Here is a 23,981-nt window from a genome sequence, read left to right as displayed (position 1 = left end):
TATTTTTAAACTCAGAGTTTAAAAACATTGATTTTTGAATTTTTCAAAACTTTTTTTTGATTTATTGATAAAATTTTAGTAATAATATTACAATAAAATTTCATCATAATTCACTCACTAACCCCAGAAGAAAAAATCTTAGGTAACTTTTTATTGATTGTACATTTTTTAGTGAAAGCTTTTTTTTTTAGTTTCTTCCAATTAATATAGTAAACGTAGAAAAATAGCATTTCGAAGTACCTTAATTTTCAAAACTTAGGACAAACAGTGAAATCAATTATGATAATTCTAGCGGAAATATAAAATATTGTGAAAATTTTAACCTGTTCAGCCAGACTATGTTAGTGAAGAAATTTGAATTTAGTGTCAGGAAATTACTATGATGATTTCCAATATTTGGTTTAACAAAAAATGTATAGAAAATAACGGGAAGAATGCTAAATGTAGTTTTGAGAATGTAGGTACTCCGAAACGCGTCAACTACTAATGTTAAATTAATATTGTTAGTAGGGCATTATCAACAGTATAGGAAGGGCAGAAAAGAACTCTCAAATCATTCATTACTCGTAGAAATTTTTTTATTTTTTTTTATTTTTAGAACATTTATTTCAAATAAATAATATTGAGAAAAGTTTAATTAAAGTTAAGTTAATTAGCACAGTATCTACTTTTTTGATGGTAGCCATTTCCATTTAAGAACACTACAAAAGTAGACATTCTTTATCGGATCTACTTTTGCAAAAAGTATATATAGTTTTTTTTTTTTAAATTATCGATGGTGATTAAACATTTTAATCTTATCTAGAAAAATTCATACAGTTCGACGATGTGGATAATACCACATTTCATCTCCCTGTTAATGAAAAGTCAGTTAACATTCGCTTTGACCATGAATATTTAGGATAATGCTATCTGTTGTCCCCTTATGAGAGGATAGTAATCGTATACCAAGTGAAGTATCTGGATTATCCTTCTATAGGCACAAAATTCATTAGTTGAATATTCGTAAATTAAATTTGATTTTTAATAAAAAGATGGTAGTCCAGAAGAAAAAATTGGAACATCCGATGATACTTTTCATTAAAAAAAAAACAAATTAAATGATTATATTTACATTTTTATAATACTGGGGTTCAGGAAAAGTTTATTCGTATTCTCCCGGTAGTTGGCTAAAGTATCGCATAACTCTGGTAATTAACCATATCAAGCAACATTTGCGTGCTTCTGAAGGGTGATATATTACTAAGTATATTAGAAAGATTATGATTATATTAGTTTATTTATTTAAAAATTATTGGGTCTTAAAAATCAGTGACAATAAGAAATAAATTCGATAAATTTTGAAATACTATAAAAAAAAAATCCCTTTCAGCACGCCGGAAAGCGGAGGTAGAGGCACTCTGGAAGGCGGAGTTGCTAAGTAGGGGATAAAAAAGATTTTCACCTTAAAATTATGAAAAACTTCAAATTTACTCAGTACGACAATGGTTGCATGTAAAAAAACGTTTCAGATGTTTAGCATACGACAAACCCCATCTTCTTACAATTCCAGCAACATTTTGGTCATTCCTTGCCGTAAGGGTTGGTCACCAACCCTTACGGCAATTTACGGCTATTTTATTATTTCAGATAAAAGTTTAAGGTAATGTTTAGAGGTTTAATGACCACTTTAAATACTGTGCCTATTAAGGGAAGTATGATATTTTTGTCTTCAAAACCCCATTTTTTTTACCCCTGGGCCAATGGTTGATAATATCAAAAGACTTTACTTTGGTTTGATAAGTTTTATCCAAAGAATAGTAGGAACTTTAAACAAATTCGATATTTTACTTAATAAGAAAGTTACAGCGATATTTTGTTTTTTTTTTTTTTTTGCTTTGGTCGTCCGTTGCCGTAAGGGTTGGTCATATCAAAAATTTTGTTACACACAAATGTTTTAGGTAATGTTTAGAGGACTAACGACAACTTTAAACCGATTCGATACTGTGCCTACTAAGGGAGGTATGATTTTATTTGTCTTCAAAACCCCATTTTTTCCAATACTTGAGCCAATGGTTGGTGATATCAAAATATTTTACGTAAATAAGTTTTAGGCCCTTATCTAAAGAATAGTAGGAACTTTAAACGAATTCGATATTTTACCTATTAAGAAAGTTATAACTATGTTTTATTTTTTTGAAAAAGCCTCCCCTATTTTTACCCTCACGGTCCGATTTTGCCCATTAACGAACTTGGGGCCGATATTTTGGGTCTTTATATCTTATGTATTAATTTGAAAGTGATTGGCGCAAAATTACGGCAGTTATCGTGTCCACCAGAAAGTGAAATATATATATATATATATATATATATATAAACTTTTGAACTGACGGTGGTTTTGGGTCTGGGGGATGTGAAACGCGAAGATATGTAGAAATTTTTCGGAAGTCGAATTATGGGCTTTCTTATGAAATCTACCTAAAATGGAAGAACGCAACTCGACAGCTAAAAAATTGCTATGATTATGAATATAATGCGGTATCAGTACTTGCAGCACAAAACTGGTTCAAGCTTTTTCAATCTGAAATTTTTGTCAATTATGGACCTCGTCTAATCAGCCAATGAAAGGAAAAGTCGATGAAATCAAGGAAAAGCTGAACAATATCGGAACATTAGCTGTTATGATATCAGTAATAAACTAAACATCGACCACAAAACAGTTAAACCCTTTAAAAAAGGCTGGATACAAAAAAAAATTGATGTTTTTGTCCTACATGATTTAAAAATGAAGAGTTTAATGAATCGAATTGTTATCCAGGAATCGTTCTAAAACAGAAAGAAATCGAAATATTTTAAAAACTGCTCATTACTTATGAAGAAAAAAGGAGCACACATGATAATAATATACGGAAAAGAACGTGATCGAAGCAAGGTGAAGCTCCGCAAATAGTGGCAAAGCTAGGATTTACACCAAGAAAAGTGACGCTGTATATGAGGGAGACCAGAAAGAAATATTTCACTATGAGCTGATGCTTCCCTGATTTTACCGTCTACTATCAACAATCGGAAAGATATTCAGATAAAGCGACCAGAATTTATCAATAGGAAAAGTGTCGTCTTCCATCACGAAAACCCCAGACTCCTTCACGTATATGTGGAAATCCATCAACAATTTAGAGCGCTAGCTGGAAAGTTTTAATACATTAACCATACAGTCCTGACTTCGCACTATGAAACTACCATCATTAGTTTCGATCTCTATGGAATCTCTTAGCGATATAAAGCTGGCTTCAAAAGAAGGCTGTGAAATCACTTAACATAGTTTTTCGTCCAGAAAATACAGAAGTTTTAAAGTAACGGTATTAGGATTTTAATTAAAAAATGGCAAAAGATAATTGATCGAAACGCCTCATATTTGATTTAATAATTTTCATCTGAAATTAAATAAAGGTATTTTTTTTAAAATTGCATTAAAATAAGAAAAAAACCTTCTTCCAATCTTTTATTACGGCTTGAATAATCAGTTATCATTGCAGTCTTAGGGTAAGAATTTAACTTATTCATTCTTATGAAGCTTGATAGATAACTTAATATTTTAATAAAAATATCTTATTATTCCAGTTACTAAATTTACGTACTTATTACTTAAATAGTATTATTAGTGTAGGGTTGTGAAACAAAGTATTCTGTACAACTTCTTTTTGGGGTTACATGGTAGAATGACGGGGAGGTGTGTAATCAAGTGGAGTGTTATGATGGCCTGAGGTCATTAATGGTGTAATAATAACATTTTATCAGGGGTATAGTATAGTATGGAGGGGGTGAACCACCCCAGCGCACAATTACACCGCAGAATAGTCTCTCTTTATCACTCTCCTTCCCCCTGATGATCTGTTAATATCCCCTCCGTCCATGTACACTCTGGTATAGTGCTAAATCACAGCTCTATGGGGTGCCACATCTGGAAACGAAATTTTGTTTACAGTTGAACAAATTAACACTGATCTATTATTTTTATTATTATTAGTTCTACTATAGTCACTACTGGTGTGCATATATATATATATATATATATATATATATATATATATATATATATATATATATATATATACTGAAAGACAAGCAAGGTTAACTTCAAAAACTGTTTATACAATTTTTACTTAAAATGTAGATGGTCATTTCGATTGTTAAATTATCATAATCAGTAGAAACTGTAGGAAGCAAAAAGATATAACATAAATAAATAAGAATATAACTTAAATAAATGAGAAAAGAAATAATAATATGAATTAACTGATATATAAGCAATTCTTAATGAAATATTATTATAGCTGGTTTCAAAATTTGTAAAAAAGTAAATAATATAAATAACTTCTATCGTTTAGGCAATTCCAGTTGAAAGTGTACATTTATCTCAAAAACATCTAAACCATTTAAAACTTCCAATTCAGCTTGGAGGCTATACAGTGCACTGTATTTATTTATAGGAAAGTATGCTTATCGGATAAAAATTTACTTTTAATTACCTTTACTGATTTTTTTTTTGTTGTAATTTCTGCATAACTTATCATTCCGTAACCTCCTCTAACAAAAAAACACAAATTTAGCATTTAAAATTTTCAAAAGAATATATGTATAATAAATATATACTTTTTTTATATATATATATATATATATAGGCCAAAGTATATATTTATTATATACTAGTATATAATAAATTATTAAATACTATTAAATAATACATTAATATATTATATTTTAATATATTAATTATATACTATTATACTTATTATTAAATAATATTATTATATTATTTATTATATACTAGTGTATATATATATATAATTTGATACCTCTAGATTGGATGGATTGATTCGGATGAAATTTGGTATAATAATTTCTGTATATGGACTATTGTTACTAGTAGAATTCAATTTGATTTGATGACAATCGCTCAAAGAGACAGGGATCTATAAGGTTCCGTATCTCAAAATTTTACCCAAAGTTAGGTAGATTTTTCCATATAATTTAATGCCCCTTAGGTTATTAAAATATTTTCAGGTGTATTTGGTCTCATTTAAACTCCCATAAAGGGAGGTGACTAAAATCCTTATTTTCTTTTTTTGTCGTTTCTTGACTCAAGATATTGCAATCTTGTACTAATTAGATGATTCCAATAAATTACTACGATATTTTGGTATATATCTGAGCAATTTTATTCAAAATGGGAGATAATAAAACTAATTATTCCCCTTTTTTTCGTCAGTTATTGTTTTGCTTGATATCTTCACAGATTTCTATGAAATTTTGTAACATAATTTTTAAATACTGGTCATTGATGTCATTTAATTTTGTTTTCAATTGATTAAGGTGACGGGGAGATACGGTCACCGTACGTTCTGTATCTTAGACTTTTTTTCAAAGATCAGAATAATATTTTCACATAACACTTTAGTTGGATCCTTACATACTTTAATGTTGTAAGGGGTCTTTCAAATTAATCGCCAAAAATTGAGAGAATGGGTTGATTTATTTGTTTTTTAATTTTTGCAAGCATCATTAATTTTCACTGATGACAAATCATCATCACACGCCTCAACAAGTTTACAAATCAAAAAAATTTGTTATCAAAATATGGAATTGGTTACAGCTACGTACCATGAACTTCGCGATACTTATGGTATGCATTATTGGCCAAACAAAAGCACAATTCATCGTTTGGTTAAAAAATTCAAAGTGAATTTTTTTCTACTTGATGCTGAAACATAAATTCACAAAAGAAATAAAGTGAATCAAGAGATTATTGCTGCTGTAAATGTGATAATGAAAATCGAAATTTATCGGTTCTACATCGTTCACAATAATTGAACTTTTTTCAACAACAACGCGGTAAATTTTCCATTAAGATTTTGAGCCAAAGACCCAAACATTAAGATAAAAATTAAGAGCATTAAAATTAAGATCTTGGATCTTTGTACTAAGACCCATCTATGATTCAATTAATTCAAGTATTAAAGCCACGGGAACATTCTTTGGAACTTTGGAAGACGGATTGCCGATCGGTTTTTAAAGCATCTTTAAGTGGATCGAAATTTTCATTTAAAGAAAAACCATTTTTCCAAATGAGGCTCATTTTTGGCTTAATGACTTTGTAAACAAACAAAACTTCGTATTTAGAATGATTGCAATCCACAAATGATTCGAAGCGACATCCGAAAAAAACAAATTTATAACTGTTTGGTTGCATTATTTATGGGCTGGTGGCACATTGGGCCATTTTTTTTTCCAAAACTGAGAAAACAGATACTGCTACTGTAAATGGTAAACTCTATCTAGCTATGATTCGTGATTTTTCGTTTGCAAATTTGGAAAATTTGGATTTGAATGAGATGTGGTTTCAACAGAATGGTGCCACATGTCACACAGCCGCTGAAACAATTCACTTATTGCGTCAAAGATTTGATAAATTCTATAATTTCGCAAAATTTTGTCAATTGCCCATCAAGATCATGTGATTTGATTCCTTTAGACTTTTTTCTCTAGGGTTATGTTAAGTCACAAGTCTACATCACAAATCCAAATCGATTGATGAATTAAAAGTAGATATTTGAGGCGTTATTAGTGGGAAGAGGGCCACCCCACTATGCGTTTATTGTCAGGAGATCGACAATGTAGAATACACCATTTTCGCATGTCCCAGATGGGCTGATAATAGAAGGGAAATTTTAATTAATAGACTAACCCCTGACAATTTAATTAATTGGATGGTGTATAGTCAGCAAAATTGGGACTGGTTCAAGAAGTTCGCGGGGGAAATTCTCCGAATTAAAGAAGACGAAGACAGAAGACGGGGGTCGTAGTTAAAGTAGGCAAGGGAGGACAGTCCCTCCGTGGAGGGCCCGCATGCTGAGGTGTGCGGGTTCCTGTGAAGGGAGGGAACTCCTGGGAAACTGTGGGGTAAAGTTAAGACCGAGTCCCGGCCGGCGGTGTCGGACCTGCGGGTTCCTTGGTGCTTAGTGGGGTCGGTACCGCCGGTTTGAGGCATGGCAAAAGATAAAGACCGAAACCCGGTTCCCTGCCGAGGGGCTGTGGGACGGCGTAGCCGGACCTTGGCCATGAGGTGGGGGATTAGAGGCATGGCAAATGGAAAATAAAAGATCCGAGACCGGGGAGGCTAACCTGCCGTGCCGGAAGTGCTGCCGGTGGGTGGGGGACGCCTCCTTTGAATATATGGACACTCACCCCGACTGCGTATACTTAAATGGATATCCGGTCGGGGGGAGAAGGGGGAAAAAAAATAAAAAATAAAAAAATAGACTTGGTCATGTCAAGCAAAGCCGTGGATGTCATACGAATCATGTTTATCGATAATAATCTAATGGTATAAGCGACAAAATAAAAAATAAAAGAATTTAATTAATGCATACTTTTTGTTTTATTGCAGTTTTACTTTTTGCGCTGAAAATAAAAGAAAGACCCTTTACTTAATATTCCTCCTATGTAGTAGTCTAGCAAGACTTGTACAACTTTCCGGGCGAAGCTGAGGAAATTATCTAAGTTATTATTCTTCAACCATAACTTAATATTTCTTATTTTTTTAAATATTTACTTATGTTCTTTCGTAAAGGGTAACTTTTTCCACAGTGTCTTTTAATGATGACTGATTAACAATCGAAATGACTTTCTAGATTTTAAATAAAATTTTTGTAAACGGTTTTCGAGAGCAAACTCCTCATACATTTATTTCAATTATCGTTTAGCATAGTGTTTTGTTTTCACTTCCTTGTACGAAGTAAAGAAAATATTACGATCGCGAATAATTTCGGTTTTCAAATTTCAACGGAAATATCAATATTTATCATCTCTGAATCCATTTTGACTAGTTTCGGTGTGACGTCTGTACATACGTATGTATGTATCTCGCATAACTCAAAAACAGTTATTCGTAAGATGGTGAAATTTTTTATTTATTACTGTTGTATTATCTAATTGTGCACCTTCCATTTTGATTGTAATCGACTGGACCAAAAGTGTCCAAAAGAGCCCAAAATCCAAACAGTTTTGGTATTTTTCTTAACTGGAGTAATAAGCCCTCATTGAGAGCTTTTCAACCATATATCATAAGCGGTACTTATTTTCATTGGTTCCAGAGTTATAGCCAAATAAAATTTAATTAATGAAATATTTGGATCTTACAAAGGGAAGGCAAATCGATTCGAATCAAATTTCATTTCCGACTTTTGTTTATTTAAATATATTGATTTACTAATAATTATTAACCTGTGATTGTAAAGTACTTTTACAATAAATAATAATTTTACAGTAGCAATAAAAAAAAATATGAAAAAATCAGAAATTATTTGTGAAATAAAATTTTATCTACTTTTAAAAATATATGTATATAATTTAATAGGCATACAAGGAAGTCATGTGCTAACTACATCAGAATTGGTGAAACATCTGATTATTTAATATTAATTGAAAATTATAATTTAGAATCGTATTATTTTTATTTATGCATTTGTTTTAGTCTACTTGATAATAAACATCGCTATAAAATTTAGTAACTTTCTCCCGTTTCCATTTTGTTGATGGTTACATCATAATTTTAAAAACATAGTATTAGACTTACATTTATTTAAACAGTAATAAAGGGACTTTTACTCTATCCTAATATTTCAGGTTATATTGTTGAATTAATAATTGTATAAATATTTGATGTTAATAAAAACTAATATTTCAGCAGTTGTTTAACTGTCCACTTCATTAAAGAATTGGAGGATCGTATCTCACTTTCAAATGAAATATGTTCAAATGAAGTGCAGCAAAAATATATATTTGTAATTTAATATGCGTTCAAGTAAGTCATGTGAATCCACATCAGATTTTTATTTTATATACACATAAATGGTACAGCTACATAGTACATTCATAATTCATTTTATTTTTTATGAAATACCTATTTGAAATAAAGAAACCAAATTTTCTTTTGTCAACACTAACACAAATTAAAACGTAACTTGATTAGTAATGCAGTTCTCGCATTTTATTTTTCTAAAGACGATGCTGTTTATCGATGTAATTGTGTATCTATTCTGACAGTGGAAATTTTATGAGTAATGTAAAACTTAACAACCGAATTCATGATAAAATCTGTAGATGAAGGAAGCTTCTCTTAATTGCCCTTTGAATTTCTTCACTAAATTTTTTTTTTCTTTAAAAAATATAATTTTGAATATTTTTATGTCATTATTACAAGAGCAATCAGTTTAGATTCTCTTCCCTTCATCATCAAAAGTAGGTTTTTTTCTACCAGAATTTGCTCGTTATTTTTCCTGTCAGTTTAGGAATGATTCCGATAATCTATTACTACAATCATATTTTTAAAGCCTGTAATTACAGTATATTCAATTAATGGAATTTTTTATTAAAAATAAAAACAAAGAAAATGTAGAAAGAAACAAACCTTATAATAATTCTTTAAAAAGTATATAAATGTAAGTTTGTAAAGAAAATTACTTTTTCTTATATCAAATAAAATATAAAGATACATCTTTTCTTTCCATCCATATAATTCATTTTTTGATTATTGAAATACTTACCGATATATATCCGTAAAAAAGCAGAAGACGAATTAAATATTGTAATAGTACCAGTATAACGGACCAAAGTAGCGGATTTCTTCCAATTAAGAAGAAAGAAAGAGAGAATAATAATAAAAGAAGAATTCAAAAGGAACAAAAGGGATTTTTTTCTCAGATTAACAGGTTCGTTTAATAATCTGTTCTTTGTAATATAGATAATGGCACCTCAAAAATATATTGTTTAACCGTAAGGGTTACCGAACCGGAATAAGAATTTAAGGGAAAACGTAATGGCGCGGACGATGAAAATTATTACGCTTCAGCAATTAAAGGAATGAGGAAGGTACTGGTTCTGCAGGTCAGGGGATATAAATACTGTTTGGAACCGGCGGAAAGAGTCAGTAGTTCTGCGAGGTCGTATTCGACGCGGTTGCGGTGACAGCGATATCATTAAGCGTGTAGTAGCAACGAGTGTACACTCATACATTTCATCCTCTGAAGTATTATCTAAACGGTAGTTACCGGAGGCTAAACAGAACAAAGAGAGAGTAGTAACGAGTGAAGAGTACGTCACGAACATTTAATTGTGGACAGTGGGTGAATGCAGAAATCGGGTGAGTTATTGGTAAACAGTGATGAAAGTTACAGTAATATATTCATTCATAAAATGTAAAGTAGTTCTATTGTAAATAGTAAAAGTAAAATAGTTACAGAAATTTAATTGTATGAACTCTAGTTTTCTGTCGTTAACGCAATATTAGATATTAATATTAGCGGTCATTATATCTCTCTCGTTTTTAGTAAATTGGATTCTACTCTAGTTTTTATGCAAACAAATCGTTCCTTATTTGAATTACTATTTTGTATGACATATATTTATTGTTATTACTATTATTATTTATTTTATTTATTATATTTTTAGAGTAATAAGTTGTATTTATTAGAAATATTTAGTTTGTTAGTTCCTCAATATCCTGGTTGAACTACGATCACGCGACAATATAATGAATTTTTTTTTTGATTCGGGGTACATCAACAGCAATACATCCCTTATTCACTTAGAAATATATCTTTCAGTTTATTACAATCCTTGATCATTAAGCCAAAATATATTGTTAATTATAACCCAAGGACAAAACTGTGGCCAAAACTCAGTATTGAACTCAGTTTTGTTAGCATTAACTTCATTTCGATGTGTAATCATATGCGCCGTATTCGCCAGATTTGGCTCTCAGCGATTCCTCTTTTCAAAACTGTAGAAATCGCTCGCTACACGAAAGATTCACTTCAAATGATCGTCAAAGCTGAGATGGCCGCTTATTTTGCAAAGTTGGATAAATTGAATTATACTAAAAGTATAAAAAATTAGAAAGTCGTTGGTTTAAACTTATCGAATTGCACGTTGAAAAATATTTTTTTTTTTTTATAACCCTGAAAAATCTTCTATTTTCTTATCGGGCTGAGAACTTTCCAAACGATGCTCATTAAATATGAAGCACATGGCATTCAATAGGTTAATTTGGCATTTCTTTCATGTGATAACGTATAAAATATCATATATATATATTATTATTATTATTATTATTATTATTATTATTATTATTATTATTATTATTATTATTATTATTATTATTATTATTATTATTATTATTATTATTACTATTATTATTGAGCATAGGGGTCAAGTAGATGTGATATATTTTGATTTTACCAAAGCTTTTGACAAGATCATCATTTGTTGTTGACAAAGACCAAGGGCTTCGGCTTCATCGTTTTGATCGTTTTAATGATTGGCTATCCTCTTATCTTCGTGACAGGCGTTTTTCGGTTCGTTTTGGTGGACAGATGTCTGAGGAATCCTTCTTGGCTAAGTCTGGAGTGCCGCAAGGCTCTGTTTTGGGTCCCCTTCTTTTTATTATTTTTATAAATGATATCGAGCATCTTTTGACGTGCAATTTTCAGATGTTTGCGGATGACGTCAAAATATATTGTCCGATCAGAAATAGTATGGATCAGCTGTTGCTACAATTGAATATTAACAAGGTTGTTGAGTGGGCTGACCGCAATTGTATGCCCTTGAATTTTCGGAAGACCAAACATTTGACTTTGTCTCGTAAGACGTCGAGCTCTGTTTTCAGCTATAGGATTGGTACGCACGTTATTGTCGCTGAGACATTGGTTGAGGACCTCGGGGTTTTATATGACGCGAAGTTGTATTTTCACGAATATGTTGCTCGGATTGTCAGTAAAGCACGCCGGGACCTTGGTCTTGTCCTTTGGATTTGTGGACGGTTTAGCAATATTTCCACTTGTAACCTGCTGTACAAGTCTTTGGTGAGGAGTCGCTTGGAGTACTCGACCGTGGTGTGAAATAGTACACGACGTTTTGCCTCTGATCTGGTTGAGGGTGTTCAGGATAGGTTCTTGAACTGGATGCGTTTTAAGTTTGGAGATTGTTTTGTCGGTGCTAATAGAGAGGATATGTTGAGGCAATTAGGCCTTTCCAGGTTATCTGATAGAAGAACGTACTTTGACTTGGTTTTCTTTTATAAAGCTCTGCACAACAGACTTCCGACGCGTTATCATGTTGTCTTGCGGAACCAGGCCAGGTCAGTGAGGTCTTTTAGGCAATTTGTGACGCCGGTTGGTTCCACCGTGTCTCCGATTGAGCGGTGTACCAGTGTTGCAGTGGAGTTCCAGGATAAGCTAAGCTTTTGGGAAGATGAGGCAATTATTGTTGTTTTTCTGAGGATTATTTGGAATGTATTAGTAATGTTGTCTTTTTGTTTTTGGATGTTTTCATCTATGTGTTTTTATTATCACTCCGTAGCTACCGTTTTTAAAGTTCTAATTATTTTTTTTGTATTTGACTGCATAATTGTTATTATTATCATTATTGTGTTTTGAATATTGTATTTTTAATTTATATGTGGGTGTTCTTTTGTGACTTTATGTGATATTGTGTGGCATACAAAGGTTTTGTAACTGTTCTGTTGCACAATTTTAAAATAAAATAAAAAAATAAAAAATTATTATTATTATTATTTAATTTTGTATTTATATATAAATTTTTGTTAAAAAGAAAATAAACAATAAAATGTTACATTTAAATAGAAAAAACAGCTTCCATCAGCCTACTTACATATATATAACGTTACGTTGTAATGTAATATATTATTTTTAGTTTGAACTAACAGTTATTTAACTTGTATAACACGTTTCCCAGTTGATGATTAGCAGCTATATCAATCATGGATGGACTGAAGCGTGAGGTCAATTTATTTTGTAATCCAAATCTAATAGGTTGCGGTAGGAGGTAGAAGGGCTGGATGTACGTACGATGAAAATCCTGCCTTGCGTTCAACACTTGCAGTTAGTTTTAAGGGAATTGTAGCACGAAAGGCATTGGGCGTGTGTACGATGCACGATGCACGATGGGTACGGTTTAGGTTTTAGACGGAAGGGATACGGGGAATAGCCGAGGCACTTAACCCTCCCTTAATAGTAGTAGCCTGTGTCGGTGGACGGTCGGCGTGGCGCGGTGCAACGGGCCGCCTATCGCTCTTCATTTGTCACCATCACCGCTCGTTATTAGCTGCCACTTAATACCGCCGCTCAACTCGGTTCCACTCAATACATGATAGTACACTCAACACACCAATTTAACCGCAAAACACTACTTATTTCAACGTTAACAAATATTAATATTGTTATTACATAAACATTTCAAAATTAAATAAAATTAGTCTTTAGGCTACTCATCGGAAAATTAGAAATATTTATGATATTTTTATTGATGATTTGACATAAATTTAAATTTTTCTAAATACGTAGTCATTGTATACCATCGTTAACGGTTTTTCGTAATTCATACCGTTTCTAACGCAAACAAATCTCCAGTCAAAATTCGACTATTTAGTACAATTTTCTTTTTATATTTATTAGAAACGGCGTAATTCATAATTAATAAAAAAAAATGAAATAATAAGATGATATTCGTGTGTTTCAAAATAAATATCGGGGTTTTAAAGTTAAGTAATATTTATTAAATTTTACTTGCATCGATAAATTGTACGTGAAATGAAAGAGCAACATAAACAGTTTTTTTTTTTAAGTGTTCAATGTGAGCACCAACCGTCAAAAGGCACATCCAGCCAATAGGAAAGTTAAACCCGTACTTTAATCAGCAAGTCTGGAGTAATTGATGCGACAGCTGCGCTCCGATCCTGTGTATCTTGTCGTATAGGTCAGCCGGCAACGGTGGCACATACACTTGATCCTTTATAAACTCTAAAAGAAAAAATCGCACGGGAGCATATAAGGTGAACGTGAGGCCACGTCATTGAAAACCCCTGTTATCTGGTCTCCGGCGATAGATCCAGCGGTCGAGGATAATTTCATTCAACCTATCACGTACAGCGTCATGCCAGTGAGAAGGCATCTTGTTGCGCCTTCCCACTGGCATATCAAGTGGCAAATAAATTTCTGTGGTTCGTATTGCAATTGAGAAAACATTTTCTAAGACGGATTTCCTAGGACTACGCACAAAAGACTGACTCTCTTACAGTTTAACATTGTTTTCGGATAAACTCGGTCCTTCTGTACTCTTCCTTTACAAATACAGCCATATTTATACCATCTACGAATGTTACTGTCACTACGGAGATCACAACGGAACACACGTTGAACGGTAATGACAGATTTAAGGTAATTTGCAATGATTAAATTTATTTACAATGATTATAATTCTACAACTTTTATTTAAAATCTTATTTAGTAAAACGTCTAGTTTTTCTTTAAAACGAAATAACTATTTTTCGCCAACTTTGGACGCCATTTTGAAAATTTTTCGGAAAAATGAGAGGGTGGTAAAGTAGTTCATTCAATTCTACGGAATCTTTCCTACGTTTACCTAACGGAAGTTAATTTTGGCAAAAAAAAACGAAGTATTTTCGACAACTTGATCGGCCTAATCTATTATACTACTGCATCTGGGTTTTTCTCTGATAGAAAATGGTAAAATGTTTGCTGAAAGACGAGAGGAAGTTGTTAATTTTTTGTTATATATGGTGAGATCGTAATTAAAATTAATGGAGTCAAGTCTTCACGGAGGTTATGTACAGGGATAGGTTGGGAAAATAGACGGCGGGTCAAAATATAGAAGGTACATTAAACGCCGGGTACGGACACCCATCGGTGCTGTATTAAGTGGATGGTTTTCATACCGTTGAAAATGGGGGAATGGAGAATGAAGTACCTCTAGGAAGTGTATTAAGTGCCACCTTGTTTACTATAGCCATCATTACAAAATACGTGCAACCACCTGTTTCATGTTCTCTATTTGTTGATGATCTCGTCATATATACCACGATTTGTTCAACAGCCATGGCTGAGAAACTATTACAGAATACTATTTCTCGCCTTGAAACTTGAGCCAAAATCACCGGCTTCACGTTTTCACCGTAAAAAAGCAAAATGAGTAGTCTTTTCTCGTCAACGAGACCATTTTAATCCACAAGTCCTGCTCAACTGCCAATTGCTATCTCTCATGACGTTAAATTTCTAGGTTTACTTTTCGACAGTCGTCGTACGTGGGCCATACACATTAAACAGTTAAAGGCGAGATGTTTAAAAATTCTAGATATACTATGAGTCCTTAGCAACAGCAAGTGGAGAGCTCATCGATCATGTTAGTTACGTTTTTATTATTCTTTAGTCCAATCCCGATTACATTATGGTTGTATCGTCTACTCTTCAGCGCGTCATAGCGTGCTTAAGGACTCTTTTATTCGTCTTGACATGGTGCGTTTAGATCAAGCCCTGTCAAGCAAGCAAGCAAGCATACTTGTTGATTGCAGTGAACCATCACTTTGGGATAGGAGGGACCAGCTACAAGCATCTTACTCTGCCCGTCTTAAAGGACCACCAAATCACCTGGTTCTTAAAGCCCAGTATCCCAGCTGTGAGTTATCCATAATTTCAAACATTATTGGCCCAGTATTAATATAATTTTTTATCATTACAACTTTCATAAAATTTCTATTTCTGCTACTTCATTATATCTGTTTTATTTAATTTCTTTCTATGAATTCTTTTTTAAAAAAAGCTGACAACAAAGTTGTTTGCTTGACATTGATTACTTATTTTTATACAATAGAAAAAATTATACATTAATACAAAGTTTTTAAAATTCAAAAATCGATAGTTTTAAAATGTGATCGGCTTTAAAAAGTCTGATAAAAAATATACATTAAATAAAGATAGCGTTTTTCGATTTTTTGGGGAGAATTTGGGAAATTTTTTTTTTTTTAAAGTGGTAAGATAAGCATGGAGGCATGTAGTGTGCTTAATATAAAGTGGGATTATGTTTGCAAAACGTTTACCCAAAAAACTACCCTCTGAAGATATTGACCTAAATTTGTACCAACAAATTTCCTCATATACATAAGTCTCTGTGCCAAATTTTATAAAAATCGGTTTACCCAGTCAAACGTTAATAAGCTTCAAACACGCCAAAATATGTATGTACGTTCTTTGGAGTCCCTGGGTCATCAAATGTCGAAAAATGAAAAAAAATCCACACCTCATTTTTTGACTGATTACCACACTTCCCTTCTTGCAGTATACATCTAGAACTATGATAAAAGAAAAATAAAATACTCGTATATCTTGTCGCCGAATGGCTTCGACGGCACGTGGCACCTTAGAACCCTGTGAAGGGTTGTTGAGTCCGGTCTCTGGTCTCCGAGAATTCGGCTCGGGCCGGCGGGTGGTAATCGGGGAGTTATGGCTCGTTGATTGGAATCGGACCGAGCTTTCCCTCAGCGGTAGTTGGATCCCCAGTACAGCGTCCCTTATTTACAGTTCCACCCAATATTCTGATTTTGGCGGTTAACGAACTCGGCCGAGATTTTGGAACGAGTTATTTTTAAGGAACAATTTGAAAGTGATTGGCGCAAAATTATGGCAGTTATCGTGTCCACAAGAAAGTGAAATATGTATATATAAACTTTTGAACTGATGGTGGTTTTGGGGTCTGGGGGATTTGAAACGCGAAAATATGTCGAAATTTCCGGAAGTCGAAACTGCCGCACAGTGGTGCCAATCCTCCAAAAGCTGGCCAAAAGTCCCTAAAATAAGATAGCAATATTGGGACTTTTTAGGGCCTAAGTAGTTAAGTTGGTATTGTAGTTGACGAAATTAGCATCTATAAGGTCCGAAGTAAGCACGTGCCGTCAGCGTCAGCAAGCTCTCGTAAACGTTAAATGTTGAGTGATTTGTTTAAATAAATTATTATTGTTTATTGCTAAATTGCGTTGAAAAACTGTTTATGCATATCAGTGTATTGAGGTTTTTCGTGAAAAGGAGTATTCAAGGTTAGTATTAAATTGGTTTTTGGGCGGAATTTTTACTCTTGACATTATTTATGTAATGTTTAAACAATTATAACGATTGTTTACATTTTTAATCTAATAACAATTAGATTAACTCAAAACTCCCACAATTGGCGCAAAATTACGGCATGCCGTAATTTTGCGCCAATCAGTTTCTTCAAATTGTTCCTTAAAAATAACGCGTCCCAAAGTCTCGGTTGATTTCGTTAACGGCCAAAATTGGACAATGGGGATGGAAATGGAAAGGCTTTTTCGAAAGTTTTTCTTAACTTTAAAATGGAAATCTACCTTCACCTTCCGGCGTGCTGAAAGAGATTTTTTTTTACTTATTTCAACCATATCTTCTTCCTAGATAAAATATTTGTAAAAATATTTCCGAAGTTTTGAAATTAAATAACTTAATGTAAAATTATTCGATTATGTTGGGTTTAATTCGTTAAAAACTTTCCATACTGTACTGAAAATCGAACCAAGAATCCTCGGTGTAGCAGACAAGCACGATACCGACTGTCAAAACTAAAGAGTCACCACTCAGGCTTTTATATTTTTAAATTTCTTTTTATAACAGACTAATTTCGGTACATACATTGTCTTTCCTCCGATAAATTAAGTAAACGCAAACTGATATTCGCAGAACTATTAAATTATATCTTTAGAGAGTTATAACTTTAGTCATTGAAAATCAGTGAACATAAGTTTTTTTTTTTGTTTTTTTTTTATCACTTCTAGAGCGACCGGTACAGTCTTAAAGCATTACCTCGATCGCTCCAGAGTGTCGTGGCAGCAGATTGTTCCACCCTGACTTGGCCCCCAGAGGCTCCCATCAGGGCCTCCCCCGGATCATAGGAACAACACGACTTCCGCTTCTGGATAGCTGAGATGCCCCTCCCCAGGGAAGCTGCCCTTCCCGCCCCTAACCTAATAGGTTCCAGGCATGAATTTCGCATGCCCTTCCCCGCAACGCGTCCTCTCATACCATCAGGGTCCTCCGTGTCATCAACGAGAGCACCCCGACTCCTCCGCTCTTGCGTGCGGACAAGCCAAGGTGTCCTAGGTAAGGAGGCTGCCTGCCTGGCTCTTTACGTTGCCACTTTTCGTCCCGACTTCCTTTACTTTTTTTAAAATAAGCATAAGTTGGCATATTTATAACCTAACTGCATATTTCCTTTGATTCTATTAAACATAATTTAAATCCCTTAAGTACTCTTTAAAAATTCAATACAAAGGACGTACCCATAAGCTTTTCATTTGATATTAACATGTGTTTAAAACATATTAAAGATAATATTCTAAACAAAATTTATCTTGATAAATAAAATATAAGGCTTATGAAAATTTGTAAAAGTAAACTGAGAATCGAATAAAGGATAGATTAGTGAAACCATTAATATTTTTACGATAACAAGTAAGAAGAGATGGGTGGTTTTTGTAGATTTATGTAGATTTTATCTTATGATTTTACTATATACGACATGTGTGTTGAGATAGGGATAAAATGATGTACATTGCAACCCTTATTAGCCATCTATTAAATCAGTGAAGGGTAGTAGTCGGTGGAAATAGATGTAGGGTTGGAGGGAGGTAGCGATGAGGTTACTAGAATTGAGTTTCTCATAAATAAAACATTTTTATTGTCGTCATACTTATACTCGTGTGTGTGTGTGTGTGTATATATATATATATATATATATGTAGAATTATCATCTGTTAAATTTTTATTATCTCGTTTGATTAAATTTAATAACCTTCAAGCACTTTATTTGTGCTTAACAATCGGTTTTTAATATATATTATACTTTTATTTGAGTTAATTATAAAAATAATAGCTAAGAAAAGTACCTTCTTTTCTAAAATGTTATAACTTTCTTGCAGAATATATTACTTGCTCGTATATCATCTTACTGGGTGACGTTATCAAAAGAGCTTAACTTTTTTAAGTTGTGTTTAAAAATTCTTTAAGCAAATGTTTAAGACCTAAGTGGAGTCATTTTTATGAATTCATAGAATTATTTATTCAGAAGATACTGTGATTATTAAATATTATATTGCTTTGATGTAATATAGAAAAACAATTTTTGAGATTTGCTTCTGCCAATTTTTTTCTTGTTTTTTTTTCATTTTTCTATTCTACATTTAAATGTCAACTTTTTTCTTCGTTTTACTAAGTAAAGGAAATATTGTGATCGCGAAAAATTTCTCTTTTCAGATTTCAACGGAAATATCAATTTTCACCATCCCTAAATCCATTTTGACTAGTTTCGGCGTGACGTCTCTACGTACGTATGTAACTCAAAAACGATTCGCCGTAGGATGTTGAAATAAACAGGATGCAAAAACTCTTCGTTTTCTAATTGCAGTTTGCGTTAAACTTTGCCCTGATTTCTGCTCAAGATAAAATGAACCCGTACTGAAATTGTTAGAACTTAAATAATAAATTTGATGATTTCATTGATTTTTGACTTGAAAAATAAAATAAAACAAAACCCCAGTAATAATTTACAATAATTTTCTCAAAAATTATTGTAAAACACAAAAAAAAACTGCCCGCAAAACATCACCTCATAGTAATTTCGTTGCTAATAGAAAAATTAAATTTTTCAAATGAAAATTGTAAAGAATTAAAATTTTGACAAAATCTATGTACTGAACCTAAAGAAGATTTTTTTTTTAAATTCACTTTTATTAAAAATAAAATTGTCTGAAATGTGTTTAAAAAATTATGCTGTTTTATAATTTTAAATTAAAACAGAATCATTTTAATTTTTCAAAATATCTGTAAATAAAAACCAGTTATTAAAAAAAAATAATAATAAACACGTATTTAAAACGTACTGTTGCAATTGCTGTTCAGAATTTACATAATACTCAGATCGATTTAAAATCCCAGTTAATGCATTACAATTATTTCATATAACTTCAACTAAATTAAAGATTCTTGTCACTAATTCTTCTTTTGTAGTTCCTTTTTGTTCGTGGACAAAATATGAAATTTATCCATTAATTTAAATCAAAAAAAAAATTTCACTACGACTGCAGTTTAGCCTTTGAGCAAAAATCACGACAAAATATTTTGCAAACTATTAGTTGAAAACAAAGCGATTTCGGACCCATGTTTTAATATTTTTCTTTATTTTCATTTGTAGGACATATTCTAAATTTCTTTCATTTTCTTAGTGAAACATGATTAAGGCAAATTAAAAACGTTCAAATTTAAAATAAAAGTACTATTAGCAGAATCATTAGAATGACCACCACGTTAAGTTTTAAAATATCTTTTGTAAATTAAATTTATTCAAAAAAATAACCATGATCACTGAGTTCGTTGGAACTTCGCAGTTCTAAACGTGACCTAACCTAACGAGAATAGGAAAAATAATTAAAAAATAAGCATGAAAACATCGTATTTCAGTCCAATCAGATTTGTAATAAAGAATACTTTTTAAAATACCTTGAATTTTGTAAGACAACGTTTTTTTCTTTCATCTGATGAACCGTAGGACTTGGATATGTCGCTTTTCCTAAAAAAATGTGGGTTTTCGAATCGCGTCGCTAGGTAGGCAGTATTTGATAGTATTAGGTATCGTACAAAAATTTGATAAAGTACTTGAAATAATAAAATTTAAAAGAAAATATACTACCGCTTGTTTTAGTAGTAAATGCTCTTATGTAAATGAAGGTAAAGTACTGAAGGTGAAACAATTTTTTTAAATTCCCATCACTTCTTAAAAAAAAAAAAAGCATAAAAGTATTAGTTAACAAGAGATTATACTAGTTTTATTAAAAAAGGAATAAATAAAACAGAAATAAATTCGATTGGTAAAATCGAATTTAACGATAAGAATCGAGGGTTACACTTACAAAGTAATAAGTGCAATATTACATCACTGAATCTTCGATTCGTGAAGGTCATATTAAAAAAGGTATGAACTGAATGATATGAATTTGATTGTGTGAATGATATATACACGGTGTACACCGTGTAAGATTGTTATTTTCTGAAGGTATAAAACCGGACGAAATTCACTTGTGGATGTCAAAAAGTATATAAACCATGAAAATTTTTATAGATGGATCAAACAGTTTAAATCCGGGAGAACAAATATCACCGATTTACATCGCAGCTGAAGACCAGTAGAAAATTCTACTGACGCTTTCGCAACATCGCAATAATGATGTTGTTCACGAGGATACACGCATAAAAATGTTTGAAATTTTTGAAATTTGTAGTGCGCGTATCGGTATAGACCGTTCCATTGTCCATGACAGACTAAATTACCGCAAAACATATTCGAAGTGGGTTCCAAGACAGTCCTCATAAAAACACCCGAATTCACATTTGTATTGAACTTAAACGACAGTTTTTAGCGAAGGTAATAATTTTTTCGATCGCATAATAATTCGTGATTAAACTTGGATTCGTCATTTTGAGCTGGAATCAAAGCATCGGAGCATGGAATGGAAACATTCGAGTTTGTCCGCGAGAAAAAAATTCAAAAATTACGGGTTACGCGGTAACGTAATACTAACCAACCGGGTTAGTCTATTCGTGAACGCGTCTTCGCAAATCAACTGATTTCGAAGTTTAGAGTTCCAACATTCAAATCCTAGTAAAGGCAGGTATTTTTATATGGTTTTGAATAATAGATCGTGGATATCGGTCTACTTTGGCGGTTGGATTTCAGTTAACCATACATCTCAAAAATTGTCAATTTAAGACTCTACAAGACTACACTTCACTTACACTCACATATCATCCTCATTCATCCTCTGAAGTAATACCTGATGGTGATTCCCGGAGGCTAAACAGAGAAAAAAAGGTAAAGTGACAATAACGATGTTTTAGGGCTATACAGGTACAAATTATTGATTATTTGGAAGAACAACTTATAATCAGTAGCAAGTACTATTGTGATATTGTAGAAAATAAAGCAAACAAACACAATAAGAAGGAACGTTCTGGCTCTCTCCAAAATGTGTAATTCTAATGTGTGATAACACCCGTACCCATACCGCTCAAAAGACAGAAATTTTTTGGTTGGGAGATATTTTCATACGTATATTACAGTCCCGATCCCATATAATCAGATTTTTTGTTCAGTCCTCTCAAAGAGTTTATTTGTGATACTGAATTCAGCAACAATGAGCGGGGGTACACAAATGGCTCGGACACCAACGTGAACAATTCTTTAGTACTGGAATAAAAAGGCTCATATAACGATGGGACCAGTGCCAAAATGTAACCAAGGATTATATTAAAAAGTAGGGTTAGTTTTATTGTTATTGAATAAATAATAATTTTCTACAGCCGTTTGTCTTTAATTATTGTACTACCGAATAATTTAAAAGTTAATTAGTTGCGTAAATGTTATTTATATGTGCTTAATTCTTAATTTGAGAAAAAGTATTTAATATCAGTTGTTGCTCATATAGCCGAACTACGTTAACATAAAAAGTTTGTTTTTCGATTTTTTTGTTTTTTTTAATAAAATGACTTGTATTTATAAGAGGTATTGACACCGATAAATTTTTAATATAAAAGTAATTTTTTATGGTACAGAGAAATTCACCTATAAAATCGGGAATTTTATGCTACTAGTTAATTAAAATAGTCACACTTAAAATAGTAAATTAGAATATTATTTCTAATAATCAAAAGCAGGAGTACAGAAGCTTCTGGATATTTATGACAGGTACAAGGTGGTTTAATGTTTATTGTACGATCTGCTCTGCCTAGGGAGAATTGAGGGTTGAATGACTGAAAAGCTGCCCTCCCGCAAAAGCTGCAGCAGATGGTCGCTTTCAACCCCGCCTCCCTCTAATTCGCTTTATTCTTTCTCTAATACCTATATAATGATCACGTTATCCTCAGCTAAAAGCCGAACCAGTCTTTCAACAATGAATAATGTTTTTTTTTATTCTTTTTTTTAACTGTGACACTTATCCTTACTGACTGACTGAATGAGTGGTTTATTTTTGGATGCGTGATGTGTTCATAAGTCCTGATAACATCGCTTAGCCTTTTATTAAAACTGGTTCTCTTTTGGGAATTTTGTTAAAATCATCATTGAAAAGCATCAGTTTTCATTAAAATTGTTTTAAAATGTTTAATATTTATTAGCTAATAAAACCGATCGTTTAGATGAAAAAGATTATTTAATGTATTATTTTCTTCTTTCCAAATATTTATTCTCCCTACTTCATAGTAAAATTAATAATAAAAGAACATTCGCATCGTTTAAAAATTATCCTTCATCTTGAAGTTTTGTATTACTTCAGAGTTTTGAAATCCTCCATAAGTACTGAGATTACGGTCACATAATTCTTTACGTATATACACGAGGTTTTGTGTGTATATGTTTGCCTCTCTCCAGAATTTGCATTTCATCTTATCGTTGATTTTAAATTTCCTGCGTTTTGTTTTCATCTGATATTATTGATATAAACACTAGAATGTATTGTTCAATCAGACATGTATTTTATACATTTGATATTATGTTCATTAGATAGTGTTGACTGCCAGCCTAGTTGGGAGGCTGGCAGTCAACACTATCTATCAGTCAACACTATCATTAGATAGTGTTGACTGCCAGCCTAGTTGGGAGGCTGGCAGTCAACACTATCTAATGAAAATAAGTTCCATTAAATAAGTTCCACTTCTGTATATATTAGTTAATTTTTGTTCTGGTTTGGTTCCATCGTGATTTTGTATTATTCTATAAAATAGACCGTTTGAATTTTGAAAATCGGAAGAACCATGATCTGTTAGATCGAGAGTGTACCTGATACATACAAAATTTAGCTTTCAACCTAGTAACAAATAGAAATGGGCTGTTTGCCGGTTTCTATTCGATTGATTCGAATCATTCAGTTCAAACGCAACTCACACAGTTATAGAGGCTCACAGTTCATTAATACAATTCATTAAAGTTTGAGCTTCAATCGGCAAATCTCCGGTACTACATATGAGTTGGAGCCTAACTGCAAAATTCACATACTCCACCCTTTTCTGAAATTGATGTTT

This window comes from Lycorma delicatula, chromosome 7 (assembly GCF_047948215.1).
Source record: "Lycorma delicatula isolate Av1 chromosome 7, ASM4794821v1, whole genome shotgun sequence".
Taxonomy (NCBI): Eukaryota; Metazoa; Arthropoda; class Insecta; order Hemiptera; family Fulgoridae; genus Lycorma; species Lycorma delicatula.
The sequence above is the reverse complement of the archived record's forward strand: the minus strand, read 5'-3'. Positions refer to the sequence as shown.